We start from the raw sequence: 21,632 nt of genomic DNA, 5'->3' as shown, positions 1-21,632 counted from the left end.
AGAGATTTCCTCCACGACAAAAAAAAACCAAGAAACCATTGTTTAAACTTTTCTTGTTGCCAATAAAAAAAACTAATCACAAGAAAAATCATAGGACCTAGAATTTTGAAGCATGGCTTGTTAGCTACAGTCAAACATTAAAAAGTTGATTTCGTTTACTATTACAATGGGCCAGCGGAGTCAGAGCCGTGTACTCTCTTCCGAAGGAAATATACGGCTCTGAGCAGAGTAATGCAGTACGCCGCGGACCACCGGCCAGTGTTAGCAACTGCTGTTTTTTTTTTTTAAGTTGTATCCTACAATAGATGCCTAAGCCGATCTCTGAGATGTGCATAAGTTCGACCTTGGTGTGACCTTGGAAAGCCGCTTAGCAATAGCTTTTGGCCCGGGCCTCCCCGAAATTTGACCTTGCTTAATTTGAACCAGTATCAATGCCTAACCATAATTGAGCGTGCCCGACACAAAGGTGACCTCCAAATTAGTCCCGGGTCATTCAACCGCGAAATTTGACCTTGACCGATGTGGACCAAAATCGATGTCCAGCCATAATTGACCCTGGCCGACAAAATGGCGCCCTCCAAATTTGGCCCGGGTCATTTCCGAAATTTTTGCCCTGGTCATCCCCAAAATTTGACCTTGACCGATTTGGACTAAATCGATGTCCAAACATAATTTACCGCTCCCGACAAGATGGCGACCTCCAAATTTTGCCCGGGCATCCCGAAGTTTGACCTTGGCCGATTTAGACCAAAATCGATGTCCAACCACAACTGAGCGTGTCCGACACTATGGCGACATTCACATGCGGCCCACGCTATTTCCAAAATTTGGCCCGGGCCTTTTACAAAATTTTACTTTGTCGATTTGTACCAAAATCGATGGCCAACAATATTTGCCATGCCCAAAATGATGGCGACCTCCAAATTTGTAACGGGTACTTTCTAGATTTGGCCCGGGCCAGCTCCGAAATTCGACCTGGGCCGGTTTGGACCAAAATCGATCTCCAACCATAATTTAGCCTGCCTGACAAGATGGAGACCTCCAAATTTGGAACGGGCCATTTACAAATATAAGCAATTTGGGAATCCTTTCGCACTAAAATAGGTTCTACCAAGTTAAGATCCTTTAGTATCCATGTCTACCAAAGGACACCATGGTGCCTCATGTCCTCATTGGTGGTTTGTCCATTGACATTTCACCTTAAAGGAGCCCCGAAACACATTTTCAGTGCAATGTTTTGCCTGTTGGCTGTATAGAATGAGTTATAGTGATGCTATTAGCATCGGTCGTACCATGTATACTGCGATTCTTAATATTTTAATTAGCTCGCAAAAGCAAATTCGTGGCGCTGGCGGTGTCAACATACAGCGGCGGTTTTTAGCAGCGGATATGTCATGACTTAGTGGGAGCTTGATGATTGGACAGAGTAAATATACTGCAAATTGTGTTAATAACTAGAGATACGTTTTGTCAAGTTTTTGTGTTTTATATTACATTAACAAAACCAACTTGTTTGCCTTAGATAAAAGCGCTGTAAAGCAAGTAAAACAAAAATACACCACCAGAGGCTCTGACTACTTTTTGCATCGAAGGACTTTGCGCCTCTGTAAACATCCTACGACCTAGCACTCCACACTTATGGCTACTCTCAATGTATCTGAGAGGGGCTTTGCGGAATCGATCCGATCGAGCCATTGCACTCTATAAGCGTTCGTTTCACATTGAGCAGACAGTGCGCATCGTCAGCTTGTGGAGGATCACCGGGCGGCGGCGCCAGATGGCGCCACACTCCCGTCAACAGCGCGCGCTCATTGCTTGCCGAGACCAACCAGCGCGCTAGGATAGCTAGGAGCGACAGGCGATGGTAGGCGGTAAGCAGGAACTCTACGCGCTATGCTAAATGTGTCTGATATCTTGCGCAGGCCGTCACAACGCCGCAGTATCTCGCTCTCGAGTTCGGATTCATAAGTCAGGGAATGTCACTGATCAGTTTTCCCTTCTGCGCCGTCGACGTGACGATGAAACATCGCTGGGTCAGCTGGGCGTTCACATAGTTGTAACCAAGCAAACGGCGCTGCCAGCCTTGGCATGAACGAGTTACAGAGAACAGGCAACCATGGAGTGCAAACTTCCATCACATGCTCAGATAGGCTGTTTTGATTGGTCGCATTAAGTGTCGTCACGGGGAGAGTGAAATGGGAATGGGAAGGTGCGCGAAAATCGAGTTGAGGGCAGCATTTTGTTTGCTTGTATTTTGAAATTTCTTCATTGGATAACTCCCGTTCCTGTGCATCCATTCTCGTAATTCTTTTTGAGTCAGCATCTGTGTGACACAAAGAATCCATCTTAAGTGTAACCGGCATCCGTTCAAGCGGTGTTTCGCAGCCCCTTTAAATGAGTTTCGTCGAGGTGACGCTACTGCCAGTTCTTGTGACGGTACGTCAACGTATGGCGCGTATATTAACTCCGCATTTGCACGCTTGCTTCATTAGCCATGGAAAAAGAGGAGTCAGAACCGTCTGTCTAGTCATCCCAGAGCTATAGCTCGACCACTGGTATAACCGCGATTAAAACCTGCCTAAGTTTTTTTTTTTGCGTTGATTCGTCCTTGCCTTGAACAATACAGCGTGCTCTGACATAGGCAAATCTCTCAGGTTACCATATGCCTGCAAGCAGCAGCAACTGCAGCTTCTTTCAAGAGCGAGCTGTGGTTACACGTCTGGTGGCATACACGCATGCGCACACATATCAGCTCACTGGAGCGAGTTTTGTGCCTTTCCTGCGAGCCTAAACATTTAGGTACACGTAGGTCGTAGCCTGTCTCGAAATGCAGCGTTCCCGGGAGAAAACTTGCAAGCCGTCGAACTGCCGCATCAAGTTAAGCGATAAGTTATGCGGGTATAATAGGACACAATGGATTCGATGCGAGGCGAACAGCGACATGCAAGCCGCGTGTTCAGTGTGGCCTTATAGCGCCGAGGACAAAACTGAAACATGCACGCTGGAGCAGGTTCCTGCTGGGAGAGTAGGAAGTGATCCTGACTTATGTAATAAAAGCCTCCAGTGCACTCAAACGCATGCCGTTCTGTTCAACACAGCTTAACATGCTCAATATTAATAGCCTCATTAAATTCAATGTTGGTGCATGTGATTTTAGGGTAGTTAATGATCATAATCTTCTGCAATTCAAAGTCTCAAAGGTCATCACGAACTCAGATGTTACGCGCTTTTCACATCGGAATAACTTCTTGCTTCCGAAAGTTCGGGCTAACTTCAGAATTCATGCAGTTGGAGTTTCATTCATCAAACTTTGGAACTAATTGCCCTATGTTATTAAAATAGCTCTATCTTTTTCGTCATTTAAACGCCACCTTAATATATTTCTTTCCAACTGCTAGGCTAATTTTTTTGTTTCCTCTATCGGTGATATCTCTGGTTTTGTGTTTCAATATGTAGTTTCATCTAATATGCCAGAGAGTTTACCTGATATCCTTTAACTCATTACTGTTCGTGGTTGCTATTGCTAAAAATTGCCATAAGTTTATCCATTCTATAATAAGAGGTCCCATTACAGCATATTGCTCTGGAAGCACTTTCTGTATGATCAATCAGTGCAGGCATACATTTCTCATATATACTAAGAAATAAAATAAACTTCAATACGGGCGCTCCACGAGCTGCAACAGTTAGCGGGCAGGTTATTAAGGCGAAAGCCTTTAATGCCTCATACTCACAGCGTGCGGTCGCACTATAGCTGTCAATCAAATGACGTCATCAACCGAAACCGAATCTAACCGTAACCTTAGCCAATAGCCAACATTAGCAGTAGCCAAGTCACTAGTAGCCAGTAGTCACAACTGCGGCGGTCTCACACTGCGCATGAGCTGAGTGGCGCCACTGTCGCGTGATCCCTTTCGCCGGCAGACGCTCCTTGGCAGTCGACGCTGCCGGATGCCTCCTAAGCGCTCTCCCGTTTCCCCATAAACGCAGCGCAAGCGCGCAGAGGCAGTCGAAAGGCTTTCGCCTTGCGCACTTTAGCTCGTCAAAGTGCCCCTGATTTTTTTTTAAACAGATCGTGCCAGCTAATTTTTCCGCAGCACTATATCATTAAGTGTTAGTCGAAGACGCGTTTCCCGAGTCTCTCAGCGCTTAGGTTGGTATCGGGAAGCATCCCGCCGATATCCAAAACATCAGGCTATTCGAACGGTGAAGCGGCGGACAGTTCGAGCCGATCTCCATTCGAGCCAACCCTTCTGTTCATACACGTCTATGTCCCTTCAAAAACAGCTGTGCCTAGCTCACGGCCTTATGCTGCCCTAAATGTAGCAAAAAAAAAGCGCTCGTCTTGACTAAGGAAAATCAAATATGCTCAAGCGGTGTGGCCTGCATGCCTTCCTGCTGTGTGGAGATAATATGATCAAAGGCGCTCAATGCAGCTAATTTCACCACCTTTCAGTCTACTGAACCCCATTTGTTTGTTTGCACAAATCCTTCCATGGTAAAGGTTCACTTGATTTCATGGCGGAACCAACTAGCTGTTTCATAATGTTCCATTCTTGTTCGGACCAACTACACATCATTGGGCAAGGAAATAAGTTTTCAGGAATTGAAAACACTTCCGGACACCTCGGAACTTCAGGAAGTGTTACATGAACGATTACATGAAATGTCAAGACTTGTGTCTTTACATACGAAGTCCAGGATCTTGGACACAAATTTTGAATATTGAAATATGCAAGCTACTGTCATGCAAATATTGAAGGGAAAGCAGGACTCACAGGAGGGAGAAATCCACCCTTCCCGAACAGGGAATTGTGCACACGTCAGCAAAATCTGACGTCAAAACCTGAAGGAAAAGCACAGCGCTAATAAGAGTAATAAGAAGGAAGAAAAAACGAAAACGATCAGCCCACGCGCTTTCGACAGCCTAAGATTACTGTTCTTCAGGTACTCTGATTCCGTTTTCCCTAACATGACCGAAAACGAGCGGCCGCATTGGTTAAGTGGAGCAACATGCATAGCGAAAGCTTCGATAATTTCGCGTTCCCGTCTGTTCCTAGCACGACCTATTACCGTCGTGTTTTTAGCACTGAGGTGCATTTACAGTGTGCGCAATGAGATGCCAGATTCCCTGATTTCGCGACTTGTTCCCATGATCTTTCGTGTTCCGAGTCTAAGCCTCTCGTTGAGGCACCTGTCCGCTTGCCCTACGTACAGGTTCGTTCACAGCCTAGGGGAATGTTGTAGATTACGTTTTTGTCACATTCTACATAGGCGATTTCGTGTTTGATGTTGCACCCAGGTTTCTTTTTGTAGTCTTCATTCTCGTTGACATCTTTGCACATTCCAATGAGCTTATTGGGCTTAAACAGTTATTAGAAGCGCTTCGTCCTGTGTGTTCGTCCCTTTCCGTATTTTCTAGCGCTTACTAATACCCTCAAGGTTTTATTTTTAACTAGCCCCAGTAGTAGCCCTTGTGAAGTTCGTTATGGGATGGAGTATATGAGCTGCACTCAGAAGTGATTTATGGGGATCCCCGGTAGCGTGGAAACACTGCAACAATTTACTTTTTTTTTTCGACAAATATTAAGCCAATTTTTTCAACGCCCCATTTTTATAATGTTTCCTTAATGTCGCGAATAAAGCTTTTAATAACTTTTCCCCAACATTTTTCGACATTTAAACAACATATGTGCAGCATTCTCTAAAATAGTAACGCCGCCCTACACGAGCATGCAGGGTCGCCATTTGTCAAGGTACGCAAGTTTATCAACGGTTTGCAAGAACCAACACGGGCGACATTGAACATGCAACGCATAAACTCACCCCGGAACGAATACCATGCAGTGAAGCTTATATATTACTGAGGAGCAGACATGGTAGTAATTAAATTACTGTAATGCAATTCAAGTAGTGAATTTTCTCGGTAATGTAATCCCAGCTAGCACCGAACTTAGAATAATGTTATAAAGATGGTATGGACGTTGCAGTAACGTTCTATGTTATATTGGAACGCTACATTATCTTTAAAGATTAACATATAAAGTTATATGCTGCATTTAAAACATTTGTTCAACGATCTAAGTGAACATCGTTCTAAAATAGTCGTCTAAACATTATTGTAATGTTCGAAACATAACTGCAAAACAAACAACGTGGTAAGTCTATTTCACTCCCTGGATCCCATAATTTCGACCACTGTTCGTACAGTGAACATGTTATTCAACTAGCAGTGCTTTCCAATTCAACCTCATATATTGGGCCTACCGTATAACGCGTGCATAGCCCCATTATTTTGTTAGCAAACTTTGCTTATTATATGTCCCCCACTGCACCACTCATAGAACAACCACTCAGTAATCAGTATACAAGCTTTACACCACAGCACCCGCTCGGAGGTGAGTGTATGAGTTGCATGCTGTGCTCTGTTGTGTAGCTTAAGTGCTGTCCCCGTTGCTGGTTCTTACAAAGCGTTGATCAAATATTGTATCTTCACAAGGAGCGGTGACGGCAGTCGGCAGTCGAAGCAGCGATGAAGACGGACGAAAGGGTCTTCTAAAAGAACTGTTTATTGGGGCTGACTTGCACCCAAAATGGACTGAATCACTCGGCGGCGGCGAAGCGACAAGCGTGCTCGGCGGTCGTCGAACAGAATGCCCGCCGCTGTCGGCCGTGCTCAATTTAAAGCTGATAGCGAACATTCGAGATAAAGGGCGCAAAGTTACTAGAACATTCCGGAACAACGTAGAATCAGCTTTGCCTGGCTGCGATCAATCGAGATAAATCTAGTCGCGTCTTGCGTCGCAAACAAAGCGATAAGGAGGTGTCGCGGCAGATTTGAAAAACGAACAAACACTGCAAATATTGGCGGCATTACTCCCCTCTCAAAGAAGCATCGACCCGATGCATTAAAACAAATAATGCGACTAGTAAGGGAAAAAAACGGATCTTGCGAAAATAGAGCATGGAAATGCAGCGGCCTTTAGCGCGCATAATACGGCTTCAGACGGACTACATGGACAACTTCTGGTCGTACGCGGCGTCGCTGGGATGCAGTCATTGCGTCAGGGATGACTTCATATTCCAGTTCACCCAGCCGACGAAGAACCTTGTACGGGCCGAAATAGCGGCGCAAAAGCTTTTCACTCAATCCACGGCGGCGAATGGGCGTCCACACCCAGACTTGGTCTCCTGGCTTGTATTCCGCGTTGCGTCTTCGTAGGTTGTAGCGTCTGGCGTCGGACCGCTGCTGATCTTTGATCCGTAATCGGGCAAGCCTTCGAGCTTCTTCTGCGCGTTGAAGGTAGGCGGCAACGTCGACGTTCTCTTCTTCTGTAACGTTGGGCAGCATGGCGTCTAGCGTGGTCGTGGCATCCCTGCCATGGACGAGCCTAAAAGGCGTCATCTGGGTGGTCTCCTGCACTGCGGTGTTGTAGGCGAAGACGACGTAAGGCAGGATGACATCCCAGGTTTTATGTTCGGCATCGACATACATAGCGAGCATATCGGCGATGGTTTTGTTCAGGCGCTCGGTCAGTCCGTTGGTCTGCGGATGGTATGCAGTTGTCCTCCGGTGGCTGGTTTGGCTGTAGCGCAGGATGGCTTGCGTGAGTTCCGCCGTAAATGCTGTTCCTCTGTCCGTGATGAGCACATCGGGGGCGCCGTGTCGAAGAAGAATGCACTCCACGAAAAATTTGGCCACTTCTGCTGCTGTTCCGTTCGGTAGGGCTTTCGCCTCGGCGTAGCGGGTCAGGTAGTCGGTCGCTATGATGATCCACTTATTTCCAGATGTTGACGTTGGAAAAGGGCCAAGCAAGTCCATGCCAATCTGCTGAAAGGGTCTTGAGGGAGGTTCAATGGGGTTCAGAAATCCTGCTGGTCGTGTGGGAGGAGTCTTTCGTCGCTGACAATCTCGGCATGTTTTCACATAGTGTGCGACATCGGCAGACAGTCGGGGCCAGTAATACTTGTCTTGAATGCGGCGGAGGGTGCGAGTAAACCCGAGATGTCCAGCTGCCGGCTCGTCGTGTGAAGCCTGTAGAACTTCTTCGCGGAGACAAGTAGGTACAACAAGGAGGTAGGCTGTTTTGTTCGCTGTAAAGTTCTTCTTCACAAGGACCTCATTCTGCACACAGAAAGAAGACAGTCCTCGCTTGAATGAAGCGGGAGGTGAAGAAACCTTGCCTTCCAGGTACTCGATGAGGCCTTTTAGGTTGGGGTCCGAACGTTGCTGCTGAGCAAAAGAGCTTGCGCTGATGGGTCCCAGGAAGGCGTCCTCATCGTCGTCCAGCGGCGGTGCATCTACAGGGGCTCGTGAGAGGCAATCGGCGTCAGTGTGCTTGCGTCCGGACTTGTAAACGACGGTGACGTCAAACTCCTGGAGACGCAGACTCCATCGAGCGAGTCGGCCAGAGGGATCCTTCAAATTGGCAAGCCAGCAGAGCGCGTGGTGGTCGCTGACCACCTTGAACGGCCGTCCGTAGAGGTAGGGGCGGAATTTCGACGTAGCCCAGATGATGGCAAGGCACTCCTTCTCAGTGGTCGAATAGTTAGCCTCGGCCTTGGAAAGGGAACGGCTAGCGTATGCGATGACCTTCTCCAGCCCGCCACTTTTTTAGAACGAGAACGGCGCCTAGTCCCACGCTGCTTGCGTCGGTATGAACTTCAGTATCGGCGTTTTCATCAAAATGCGCAAGGATCGGTGGGGACTGTAAACGACGCTGAAGTTCCTTGAAGGCTTCTGCTTGCGGCGCTTCCCATTTAAACGGCACGTCTGCCTTCGTCAGTTGGGTCAGGGGCTCGGCGATGCGCGAAAAGTTTTTCACAAATCGTCGGTAATATGCGCACAGTCCGAGAAATCTGCGCACTGCTTTCTTATCGGCCGGCGGTTGAAACTGTTCAATAGCAGCTGTTTTCTGCGGGTCTGGGCGTACTCCTTCCTTGCTAACGATGTGGCCTAGAAACAGCAGCTCTTCGTAGGCAAAGTGGCATTTCTCTGCTTTCAAGGTTAGGCCAGACGACTTGATTGCGTCTAGTACTGTTCGAAGTCTTTTGAGGTGCTCTTCAAAGTTCGAGGCGAAGACAACGACGTCATCTAAATATACCAGACAAATCTGCCACTTCAGGCCTGCCAGCACTGTATCCATTACTCGCTGAAACGTCGCTGGTGCGGAACAGAGACCAAATGGCATCACCTTGAACTCAAACAGCCCATCCGGACTTATGAATGCTGTCTTCTCGCGATCTCTTTCGTCGACCTCAATTTGCCAGTAGCCGCTCTTGAGGTCCATCGATGAGAAATATTTGGCGTTGAAGAGGCGGTCCAGTGTGTCGTCGATGCGGGGGAGGGGGTAGACGTCCTTCTTTGTTATGTTGTTCAAGCGGCGGTAATCCACGCAGAATCGAAGTGCGCCGTCTTTCTTTCTCACTAGAACAACCGGTGCCGCCCATGGGCTGTTTGAAGGCTGGATAACGTCGTCGCGAAGCATTTCTTCGACTTGGTCCCGGATGGCTTGTCGTTCTCGCGGAGACACACGGTAGGGGCTTTGACGGAGAGGTCGGACGTGGTGATCCGTTATAATGCGATGCTTGGCAATTGGCGTCTGTCGCACCTTCGGCGATGTCGAAAAGCACTCACTGTAGTTTTGAAGCAGATTGCGGATCTGGTCTTGTCTGTTCCGGTGCAGGGCTGGGTTGATGTCGAAAGTGGGCGAGTTCTCTTGGTCAGGCGGATCTTCTGCGGAGGGGTCGGAGAGGGCGAAGGAATCTCGTACGTCAGATATTTCGTCGTAGAAAGCAATCGTCGTTCCTCTGTTAATATGCCGGTATTCTTCGCTGAAGTTAGTCAGCAGTACTTCGGCCTGGCCATTGCGGAAATGTGCGATGCCTCTTGCGATGCTGATTCCTCGGTCTAGTAGCAACTGCATGTTCCCCTCGATGATGGCTTCAGTGTTTATGGCTTTCGTGGCGCCTACGGTCACGATAACGCTTGAACGGGGTGGGACGCTCACTTCTTCCTCCAGGACACTTAGGGCAACGTGATTTTCCCGAGTTTTCATCGAAGCGATGGCTTCGTCCGTCGAAAGCGTGATCAGCTTGGATCGCAGGTCGATGATCGCCTGATGCTCATTAAGGAAATCCATACCCAAGATCACTTCGCGGGAGCATTGCGGTAGCACAACAAAGGTCGCAGGATAGGTATGTCCTTTGACAGTCACTCGCGCTGTGCATCGTCCTGATGGCGTAATGAGGTGGCCCCCAGCGGTGCGAATTTGTGGGCCGTCCCAAGCCGTTGTGACTTTTCTGAGCTGCGCAGCGAATGTTCCATTCATCACCGAGTAATCGGCTCCTGTGTCGACTAGAGCGGTAACTTTCCGGCCGTCGATAGTCACTTCTAGGTCGGAGGTCCTGGCTCTTGCATTGCATGTCGCTCTCGGCGTCGGGTCACGGCTTCGTCGCGTATGCGAGTCACGGGTTGGGCGTGTGGTCGAAGCTCCTCTGGGTGGCGGCGTCGATTTCAAGGTAGCTTGCGTCGTGGTCGAGGTTCTCATTGTGTGCGGCGTCGGTGCAGCGAGTGTCGGTTCTTCATGCGGCGTCGCGGGTGCAGCGTCTGCATGGGGCGTGGTCGGTGGAGGATCTTGGGCGTTTAGCTCGTGAGCAACCTCACCTCCAGAGGTTGCTGCCTTTAGTTTCCCCTACGGGGGCTGGGCGACCTTCCTCGTACCGCGGCTGCGTAGCTGCGGCGTGGCCACGCAAAGCGCGAGGTTGACGGCGATGGTGAGCGCGAAAAGCGGTTCGGCGTGTACTCTTCTCGACGCAGGTACTCGTCGATTTCGTGCGGACGTTGTCCGAAGCGTGGTCGTGGGGCGTTAACGGCAAATCCTCGAAGACCGATACGTCGGTACGGGCAGTGACGAAGAATATGGCCGGCCTCACCGCAATGGAAGCACAACGGCCGGTTGTCGGAATTCCTCCAGGCGTCGCATTTCCTGGGGCTTGAGCGTCGGTCATAGGCTGGGCGGGCGGGGGCTGGGAGGCGGCGTTGTGGAACAAGTGGCTCATCTCGGGGAGGACGTGGGGGTTGTCGTTGGGGCTGGGCAGTCCTTACTGCAGCGGCGTAGGTCATGGCCTGGGGTTCTGCCGCCGTCGGGGTGCCAAGCGCCTGTTGCACTTCTTCCCGTACCACGTCGATCAGAGTCGCTGCTTGTGGCTGTGGGGAGGATGGAAGTAATCGGCGTAGCTCCTCTCGGACGATTTCGCGGATAACTTCCCGCAAGCTGTCGCTGGTGGTGGCCGTCGTGTCCGATCGGATTGCACAGGCAGAGGGAGGACGATTGTACTGCCGAGCTCGGACGTCGAGGGTCTTCTCAATCGTGCAGGCTTCTTGCATGAATTCCTCGACTGTTTTTGGCGGCTGGCGGACGAGGCTTGCAAAGAGTTGTTCTTTTACGCCGCGCATTAAAAACTGAACTTTCTTTTCCTCGGTCATCCCGGTGTCGGCGCGGCGAAATAGGCGCTTCATCTCCTCGACGTAACCGCGGACGGGCTCATTCGGAAGCTGGATCCTGGACTCGAGGAGTCGTTCGGCTCTTTCTTTCCTCACGACACTGGTGAATACCTTCAATAGTTCTCTCTTGAATAGCTCCCATGTCGTAAGGGACGACTCGTAATTTTCGTACCACGTGCGTGCGGAGCCATCCAATGAGAAGAACACGTGTCCAATTTTCGCCGCATCATCCCCCTTGTTGAATGATGCCACGCGCTCAAATTGATCCAACCATTCTTCAGGGTCTTCGCCTAGGGATCCATTGAAAGTTGGCGGCACCCGCGGCTGCTGCAGTATGATCGGTGTCGACATCTTCGGCGAGGTTGCGGTGGTTGTAGCCGCGTCTTTTCGCTGTCTTGTGCGGTCCGGCAGTTTCCCGAACTCAGTCTCCTCTCCCTGGAGACGTCGGCTGGCTCGCTGAGCTGCTGGCTCGTACTCGGGTGCGAAGCGCTCAGGGCTGGCTTCACGACTTGAAGGGGGCGTCCGGAACATGGAAGGCTACCCCGCACCTCCACCAGATGTCACGTACTGGTGACGGCAGTCGAAGCAGCGATGAAGACGGACGAAAGGGTCTTCTAAAAGAACTGTTTATTGGGGCTGACTTGCACCCAAAATGGACTGAATCACTCGGCGGCGGCGAAGCGACAAGCGTGCTCGGCGGTCGTCGAACAGAATGCCCGCCGCTGTCGGCCGTGCTCAATTTAAAGCTGATAGCGAACATTCGAGATAAAGGGCGCAAAGTTACTAGAACATTCCGGAAAAACGTAGAATCAGCTTTGCCTGGCTGCGATCAATCGAGATAAATCTAGTCGCGTCTTGCGTCGCAAACAAAGCGATAAGGTGGTGTCGCGGCAGACTTGAAAAACGAACAAACACTGCAAATATTGGCGGCAATATGAAGAATCCGCACCATACACAGCGGTGGATGGGCCAAGACAACGTTTATTGTTTTGATGAGTGTTAATATAGGCGTTGTGCGAAACGGTTAGAGTAGGAGTGTGGAGTTCGCTGACCTTTCCGCGAACTCGTTGATCTTGTGTCCGCAAGGAAGGCCGCTCCAGTGGGGTCGGAAGTCCCCAACAAATGAGCCAGTCCCGTCCCTGCCTCCCCTTCGTGCAGCGGACGTCCTCGTTTACGCCGCGCCGTCACGGGGATGACCCGCCAGGAAAAACGCTAACCATGTACAGCTGTCGACATGTGGTTGTTAACGGGTTGACGAGGTTTCGGGGGCGCACGAGATACGGCTGAGTATTAGCCGAGCGACCGGAGACCCACTATTCCCGTAACGACTGTGTTCGTCTCGTGCGGTGTGTTCTGTAAACACTTAGGGATCGTTTAGTCGACATATTTTTGTCACGTGTGCGACAGAGAGAGGAAAGTGGTAACGGCTGGGCCGTGGGAGAGGGTGGTCGCGTTTGTGCTGTTTGTGTATTTCATTGCAACCTCTCCTTTCCCAAATGTTTAATCAGCACTCTTCCCCAATCTGTGCTTAGTTGGCGGAAACCTTATTTTCCTTTCCCTGACCACTGATTGGTGAGGTGTGTCGTTTGTTATCTTATTGGTTGCTGTCCCCGCTAAGGGCGGAGACAGAGGGTTTAAAACCAAGCGCTCTGGGTTGAGCAGGGGCTGAATTCGTCTGATCCACGATTTAGTCATGTAAATAGTTTTCTCCTTGCTTTGTTTCTTCTCGTTTTTTTACCTATGTTGTAAATAAATAGTTAACCTTCTCCTTTCCTTGAGTAATGTGAATGTTTGCGAGTAGAACCACCGGGTCATCAAGAAACCCCGATTTCATCATCAAGTAGTTTCCTCTCATCGCCACCGGAAGGGGAAACTCAACTAGGAGTGTGAGGAGGACAGCGGCGGTAACTGTTGCCGTAACCTGACGTGACGTAATTCCGATGTAGCATCTCGTTCACCCTACGGTACATAGCGGTCTGGGGGTTCTCGTGTCCGGCCCGACCGGCGCAGTGCTGGCGTCGGGGTGCTTGGGGCAGCCTCGCGTATTCCTGGCCCCGGTCCTGGTGTCCCAACTACGTGAGGGCTGACGGTTCCATCTTGGCGCTCAGGGTCACAGGCTCCGTCGTCCATGTCATGCTCCCCCACACGTGGCTTGACCTGGTCGGTGTGTCGACGTATGTTCTCCCCCCTTGGACCATGGGCGTTCACAATGCGAGTGCCATCCGATGACGTGATTCGGGCTGGTATCCATGGCTCGCCTCGCCCGAAGTTCTTTACCCAGACAGGTTCCCCCGGCCACAACACACCAGGAACGTGGCGGTCAACTGGAGACTGCGGAGCGATAGGCTCCGGCGGTGCCACTGCGTTGTCTATTCTGGAATGGAGCTAGTAGCCCTTAAGGAGTTTCGCTGGGGTGCTGCCCCCAGCCTGCGGCGTCCTTCGGTACCTGTGGAGAATACTTGCCAAGCGTGTTTTCAAAGACCCATGGACGTTCTTTTCAAGAACTCTTTTACAGCTCGTACGGCGTGTTCCGCGAGCCCGTTTGACTGCGGATGATACGGCGCTGTCCGGAGATGTGTTATGTTATTCAGCTTTATAAACTCCCGGAACTCAGCACTTGTAAATTGCGGGCCATTATCAGAAACCAGCGTCCGCGGGGCAATCCGTACCGAACAAGGTGCGCAAGGCTTCTATGGTGGCGTGGGTTGTGGTGCTTTTCAGGGGTACCGCTTCGATCCATTTACTATGTGAATCCACAACGATCAGTAACATTTGTCCATCGATCGGTCCCGCAAAGTCACTATGCAGCCTGGACCAACGCTCGCCCGTTTCTGGCCATGCGACCGGGAACTGCTTGGGGGGCATAGGCGCTGCTTGTACGCAACTGTGACACGACTTAACCATGTTCTCAGTCTCGTTATCAATACCGTGATACCACAGCAGGGAGCGGCCAAGCCGCTTCATTGAGCAAATACCTTGATGGGAATCATGCAGCAGGCGTAACATTCCCGCTCTTGCGCTGTTAGGCACGATTATGCGATGGCCCCAGTATAGAATCCCATGACTCCGCGCTATCTCAGCCTTCCGGTCTAAGTATGGTCGCAAATGCAGGTCCTTGGGCCCCAAGTTTCTTGGACATCCTCTGCCTGAGACTTTTCGGGCGTAGGAAGTCGGCTAAGGGCATCAGCAGGAACGTTGCCCTTTACGGCGTGTGTTTGATGACGTAGTCGTATGCACCCGGCAGCAGTACCCATCGCTGGATTCGGGCGGCGGCCATCACTGGTACGGCCCGATCTGGATGAAAAAGTCCCACATGCGGCTTATGGTGCGTCAACAGTGTGAATGGCTTACCGAGTAGGTACTGTCGGAATTTCGAAACCCCAAAAACTAGAGCCAGAGCTTAGCACTCTCGCTGTGAATAATTTCGCTCGGCTTCCGTCAGTACCCGAGAACGAAAGCCTATGGGCTGACGCACACCGTCCCTGACATCGTGAGAAAGCACTGCACCGATCCCATCCGGGGAGACATCGCATTTCAGGACATGAGGCTTGAGTGGGTCAAAATGCGCCAGTAAATCGGCGGACTTGAGGAGGTCCTTCACATTGCTGAACGCCCGTTGTTGACGGGGGCCCACTCCCACTTAGCTTCCTTGCGGAGCAGTTGATACAGTGGGGCCATGACTGTAGAAGCATTGGGAAGAAACTTGTGGTAGTATGTTATCATGCCCAGATTCGACCTTAATTCTGCGAGGTTCCGCGGCGCCTGCATCAGAAGAATGGCATCTACGTTTTCCGACTTTGGTTGCCGTCCCTGAGCACTAATTCGATATCCCAGGAAATCCACCTGTGCTCGACGGAACATGCACTTGTCTGCATTCAAGCGCAAGCCGTTTTCCCGAAACCGCTGCAACACTTCGTGAAGTTTGGTGCAGTCATTGTGTTTCTCTACAATAATGACGTCGTCTAAGTAGACCTGAACCCCTGGAACTCCTTGCAAGATGGCCTCCATGCGGCGTTGGAACACTGCTGGCGCGGAAGCCACTCCAACTGGCAGGCGAGTGAAGCTTAACAGTCCCTTATGCGTGTTTATGGCCGTAAGTTGCATGGCTTCCTTGTCTAACGGTAGCTGGCTGTAAGCCTCCCGCAAATCTATCGTGGTGAAAACCGGACCATCGTTCAACGTTGCCAGGATATCTTCTACCCGGGGCAACGGATATTGCTCACTGTGACAAGCTTTGTTTACCGTGAGTTTAAAGTCACCGCAGAGGCGAATGAGGCCGTTACGCTTTACTACCGGCACCACCGGTGCGGCCGACTTAGAATGAGGCACAGGGACAATAATACCCGCGGCCAAAAGGTGCTCAAGTTCAGCGTCTACCCTTGGACAAAAGGCGTATGGAACTTCGCGTGCTTTCCAGAATTTCGGCACCACATTGTCCCGCATCTGAAAGTGTACCAGCGGACCACTGACGAGACCTAGGCCTGGCGCGAACACGTAAGCGAATTCTGTTACCTAACGGTGCAAGTTAACATCGTCCATCCCGACGAAAGGCCTGCGCTCACCTGTCGTGTTCACGTTCATTACTGGCGCCTCCAGCATGCTGAACGCCTGGATCAGGTTGCGTCCGCACAGGTTGGGGCCGGAGCAACCGAGAACTGTCAGGAATCCGTCCATCGACCGCTTTCCGCACGAAACCTTGAGCTTGGGTTGTCCCCGAACGGGAAGCCATCCCAGGAAGCAAGTCAGTTTCAATGGCGAATCACGCAGCTTGGGCCACACTGTCTTGTTTTGCTCATCGGTGGGCCATGTGATGACCGCCACTGGTGACCCTGTATCGACCTTCATGCCCACTGGAACGCCCCCACAATTCAATGTGCGTACAATGGGTTGCGTGATGCCGATGTGGCTGACATGACTGTCCGCTGCTTCCAACGCAAATATACCGTCCGTGCCCACAGATGTGCTCTCCTCCCGAGACGATATATGGCATTTACCTGACGCGACAGCCCCGGTGGCCCTTCGATGAACTCTCTCTCTTGACGGAAACAGGCTCGGGCGATATGGCCCCGCTGTTGGCACTTGAAGCACGTTGCCGAACGGAACCGGCAATCCTCTGATTCGTGCCCTTTCCCTCCGCAGCGGTTGCACAAAATAATCCGTGCCCGATTTCTTGGGCGATAAGACTGTCCTCCCATCGCATGTAAGTACGCTTCCTTCAGCGGCGTGGCTCCTTATCTGCTGCGCGCTCGCTTCAGCCATTTCGGCTGATAGCACGATTTCTTCTGCCTCACTCCTCGTTAGCTTCGGCTTCGCAAGCAGCTGTCGATGCACTCATACGCTTTGCAGCCCACAAACGATGCGATCTCGTAGCATTCGATCCAACGTCGCGCCAAAATTGCATGTGTCCGCTATTTGACGAATGGCAACTATGAAATCTTTGACAGGTTCGCCTGGCAGCTCGTTGCGTGTAAATAACTTGTACGACTGTACTATTTCGTTTAGTTGCGGCGAAAAGTGCTGCTGCAACAAAGCTGCCACTTGGCCGTAAGAAAGTTCGTTCACCTTGTCAGGCGCGCACCGACCACTAAGTAAATCCACGGTGCGGGTCGTCAGCGCTGCAACAAACAGGGCCCGCTTCTTCTTGTCGTCCGTGACGCCATTGCCTTCAAAGAAGGCCTCCAGTCGAACTTGGTAAGCTGGCCACTTGTCGCTCGTCTCGTCAAACTGCGGCGGGCTGGCATATCCTCCCATGGCAGCGAAGGCTGCGGCGTACTAAGAGGGCGGCCCGTTGTCATCCCATCCTCGTCGCCACTGAAGAATCCGCACCATACACAGCGGTGGCTGGGCCAAGACAACGTTTATTGCTTTGATGCGTGTTAATATAGGCGTTGTGCGAAGCGGTTAGAGAAGTGTGAGAAGGGCAGCGGCTATAACTGTTGCCGTAATCTGGCGTGACGTCATTCCGATGTAGAAAAATGTTTAATGAATGTTAATAAAACATTATTCTAATGTTTATATCTCTCATTACAAAAACGTTAGAGAAAGGACATCAAGAAATTCAAGCAATGTTTGACCGAAACAAAAATGTAACATTGTTCTGGTATTTCGATGCTGCCTGGGATGTATTACTTTTCTTTCTTAGTAATTTAGTAATGCAATGAATTACTCTTGGGCAGTAATTTGGGAGCGAAGGTAATCAATTACTACTTTCTTTTAAGAATACGCCAGTATACTCTTTGTGTCCGACAAGGATTTGATCTCTGATTTGCCGGGTTGGGAACTTCTAAAGCAGGAGCAACGCGCGAAAAGCCTGGGCCAGCAATCCAACAACGTTGCACACACGGGAGAGTGGCGATGTGCGCGCTGCCTTAGCTGCTACTTTGGAATGGAGAAGAAGGAAAGCTACATAGCTTCCGGCGCTTCATACGAACAGAGCCATACCGATACGCGATTTTACGATGTTTTAGTTGTTCCAATGATGAAATGTTTTTCAAATTGCACCAGACAGGGTTGCCCTAATATACATGTATCAGTAGGACGGCTATTCAGTATTGCGAAGAGCAAAATTTAGACACCCACTTTGAAGGTCAGGTGCCCCTGCAGTGCAGTAAATTGAGAAATCTGAAATGACTGTAGCGGCTCCGTCCAGCGTGCATTTCTGCGTGTGAGTAAATGAAAAGTAATTTAAAACTTGTTGCCATTTCTTTATTGATGTAAATGTAGCATAATGCCATTACATTCTGTGAGCAGTAATTGGCGATGCAATGCATAGTATATTTTCACAATTTTCATGAAACTAATTCGTGATGTTTTTAATTACTGTTGAAAAGTAATTTTACTATGTATGCTGAGGAGTGCCTCCTATGAGTGAGAGTGGCAAATGTACAATAAGGAAAGCTTTCTATAGTCGGATATATGTGAAGTCTCCAGTGAAGCCCCGCCCACACCCTCATTACCGCCAGCCACTGTTCTTCCGCGAGGCTACAAAATATTCCGTTCGAACTTTCCCTCTGACCTATAGGTGCAAAGATAATCACAAATAATGAAGATTGTACAGACATGCATTCTGACGTTATGACTTGCGTTTAGAGTGTAACATTGAACGCGTATTGCTTTATTGAGCTCAAATAAAACGTTTGCAATGCAAAAACCCGGCGCGCGCCACAAACTTCACAAGAGGCAAAAATCGTAATCTGTCACATTTTGTGCAACAATACAAATACGGTAACTTACTCTTATAAAAATTAATTTATAATCATGTCCAACATTCTCGGACAGAAAATTTTATTATTGAAGAATTTTAGAACACTGTTATGGTTTCGTTTTGTTTGGGTTATGGCGATTTAACGTTCCAAACCGACTCAGGCTATGAGAGACGCCGTAGTGAAGGGCTCCGGAAATTTCGACCGCCTGGGGTTCTTTAACGTAAACTGACATCGCACAGTACACGGGCCTCTAGAATTAAAAAAAAACATTGTTATGAAAATATTGAAGGTATAATATAGTCCATTCTTCTGATGTGCCAAAAAATCTTTCTTTTAACGTGTTTCCATCGATCGTATCGAGCAGTTGAGACTGCCATAGAAAACCTATGGGGAACGCTTTTTGACGATCGCAAAAACGTAAACAACAAATAAATGCAAGACTGCCGTTAGGTGATCTGCGGAAACATTGTTATACTGAAATCTTATATTATATGAAAAATGGCGTTCGTAAACTGTTTCCCGCTCAAAAATGCTGTTGTCCAAAATTGTTTGGTATGAGCTGTCCTTATCGATTTTACGGCGTTATAAACAATTTTAGTTTGCGCTAAACGATTCGGGGCTTAGACATACCTCTGTTTCCAACATGGATGTCAATCCTGTGAACGCCTTTCTGGCTGTGCACGCTTATGCATCTGCCTTTCCAACGGATGCTTCATCGAGCGCGCCTCCATCGACTGCCCAGTCATCAGGTGCGCCTCAGGTGTTTGAGGACAGCGCTACGACACTAAGTGGGTTGTTCAAAAAAATTGCACGGTTTTAACCTATAGTTAAACCGAGTACGACGTTCGAAAGCACTTGAGGCAACACCGCCTCAAAGGCAACTGCATGCAAGACCTTAACCTCATCTGGTGTCGGCATCCGCGCACGGACGCGCAACACATCCGCCGCTGGCGCTCCGTCAAAGGTTGCGGCTTCACGCATGCGTCGAGGTTTTCAGCTTTGCTAGTGAAGTAGTGCTCTGGCATTAAAAGAACAGCAGTGGAAATGCCCTCTGCATTGACGCTCAGCAAATCGTGCTGAATGGTTCCATGCAGCTCTGGGAAGAGCGGTCATGAAGATCTGCGAGAAGGTGAGCGACCTAACCGGTATGAGCTCACGTAAAGTTTTGGATGTCAGAAGCGCCCCGAAAAATATGCACGGAGAGCTTCGGACGCCTCCGCGGAAGCAGCTACAGACGTGAAGGATGCAAGATGCGCGCACAAGCTACAGCTTCGTATACTGTCTGCAGTAAGAAACTGCGTGCGTGGCTTTTTCCAGCGCAACGGAGTTTCAACAGTGCAGAAGACTGCTGCAGAATTAGCATCTGCGGAGGCCCCGGAACAGCTGTCGACACTTTATCCGTGGACTATCCGCCGCCTGCTCCTGGACATCGGCTTCAACAGCGAGAAACGTGGGCGGAAACACTTGATCATCGAGCGCAAGGAGATGTTGCGGTGGGAGCATGAGCACCTCTACGGATCGCCTGCTACAGGGAAGAAGACGATAGAATATTTTACCTTGATAAAACGTGGGCCACCGCTGGCCACAGAGTGAGTAAGGTGGGGACAAGACAACCGAGTCGTCACGCGACGCGTACTTGCGCGGCTTGACAACGAGATCCAAGCAGTCGTCCAAGCAACTATGTCGAAAGCACTGGCCTTCTTCGCTGCCGCTATTAATTTTCAAGTTTCATTCAACTTGGCAGTGAAGTTTCGCTTGTGATTGAAAATTGTGTTCAGGAAAAAAAAAACGAAGCTCTCTCAACTTGACGTAATACAGGCTGTGCGAACAGTGACTCCGAAACGCTAGCCGTGAAATGAGCTGTACCTGTGCCTTTTCAACAGTGAAATTCTCAAACTGTTTTACACTTCGTTCATGTCTGCTGTACACCTCACCGCTTCTACCGATGAAAAGATTCTTCAACAACAGCAGACCTTGAGGAGTATAGTGAACGAGGAGTGAAGGATCAAGTACGACGTCATTTTGAAAAGTTCGCATGGCGTCGATTTTTTTGCTGCTTAGACTGGCGGCCGGAGTAACACAGCGCGGCAATGCAGCGGAGGCTGCGGAAATATTGCGCCCTCCGAACCGTATTACCCCGCCACGTATCATGCGCACGTTCCTCACGAAGCCTTGGTGAGCGTTCGGACGAATACGAAGCCTGGCATAAAACGAACAGCTAGCATTGGAAATCACGCTCGAAGCTGTGGGGCGCTGCATATAATTTTCTCTGAGTGTGCACTACTTCTTCGGCGCGGATGAAGTCGGAGCGATACCCCATACCAGTCGCGTATCATACCCGCCGCATGTCACTCTCATTCTTGAATCTCGGTCTAGTTGAGTCGCAGGACGAAAATGTTGCAAGAGGCGAAACGAAGTGCAGGGAGTTGCCAGTCACGGTACTCCGGGCAGGGATATTGCTTTCTCGCAGTTCGCCAGATGACGCAGCCTGTCAAATCGGCTATCCCGCTCGCCTCGATGAAAATTTTGCGCGCAGACTACTCCAGTTTTTCGCCAATTCTGGTCAGCCCAGGCAAGTTCCGATCTTAAATCATTTATCGAAAAATATAGACTCTCATAAGCTAACCTGTGGTCTGTGCTTGAGCAGAAATAGACCTTTACGTGGTTGGCGCAGGAGAATTAATTTTTTACAACCTGAACAGACAAATACGGAACACCCTCTATGTGATGATTTACAGTTATGTTTCAAACATTACATTAACGTTTATAAGAGTACAATGAATACTACGTTTACGATAGAGCATATGGACCTCCTTCACCCCGCGACGTCACGAAGATGCGGTGGCGCTGATGTTAGCAGCGACTTTCGCATGGCAGGCAAAACAGGTTCCGCTTGCCCGTGCCTACCGCAGCTGCCGCAG

At 49.9% G+C, this 21,632-nt stretch overlaps 1 pseudogene; it reads right to left on the bottom strand.

Moving 5' to 3' along the window:
• Positions 1-13,465: 13,465 nt before the first annotated feature.
• On the bottom strand, positions 13,466-17,257 carry LOC144133890 (uncharacterized; annotated as a pseudogene).
• Between the last annotated feature and the right edge of the window lie 4,375 nt (positions 17,258-21,632).

The sequence above is a fragment of the Amblyomma americanum genome, chromosome 5 (assembly GCF_052857255.1).
Source record: "Amblyomma americanum isolate KBUSLIRL-KWMA chromosome 5, ASM5285725v1, whole genome shotgun sequence".
NCBI lineage: Eukaryota > Metazoa > Arthropoda > Arachnida > Ixodida > Ixodidae > Amblyomma > Amblyomma americanum.
This window is presented reverse-complemented; position numbering and strand designations above follow the sequence as displayed.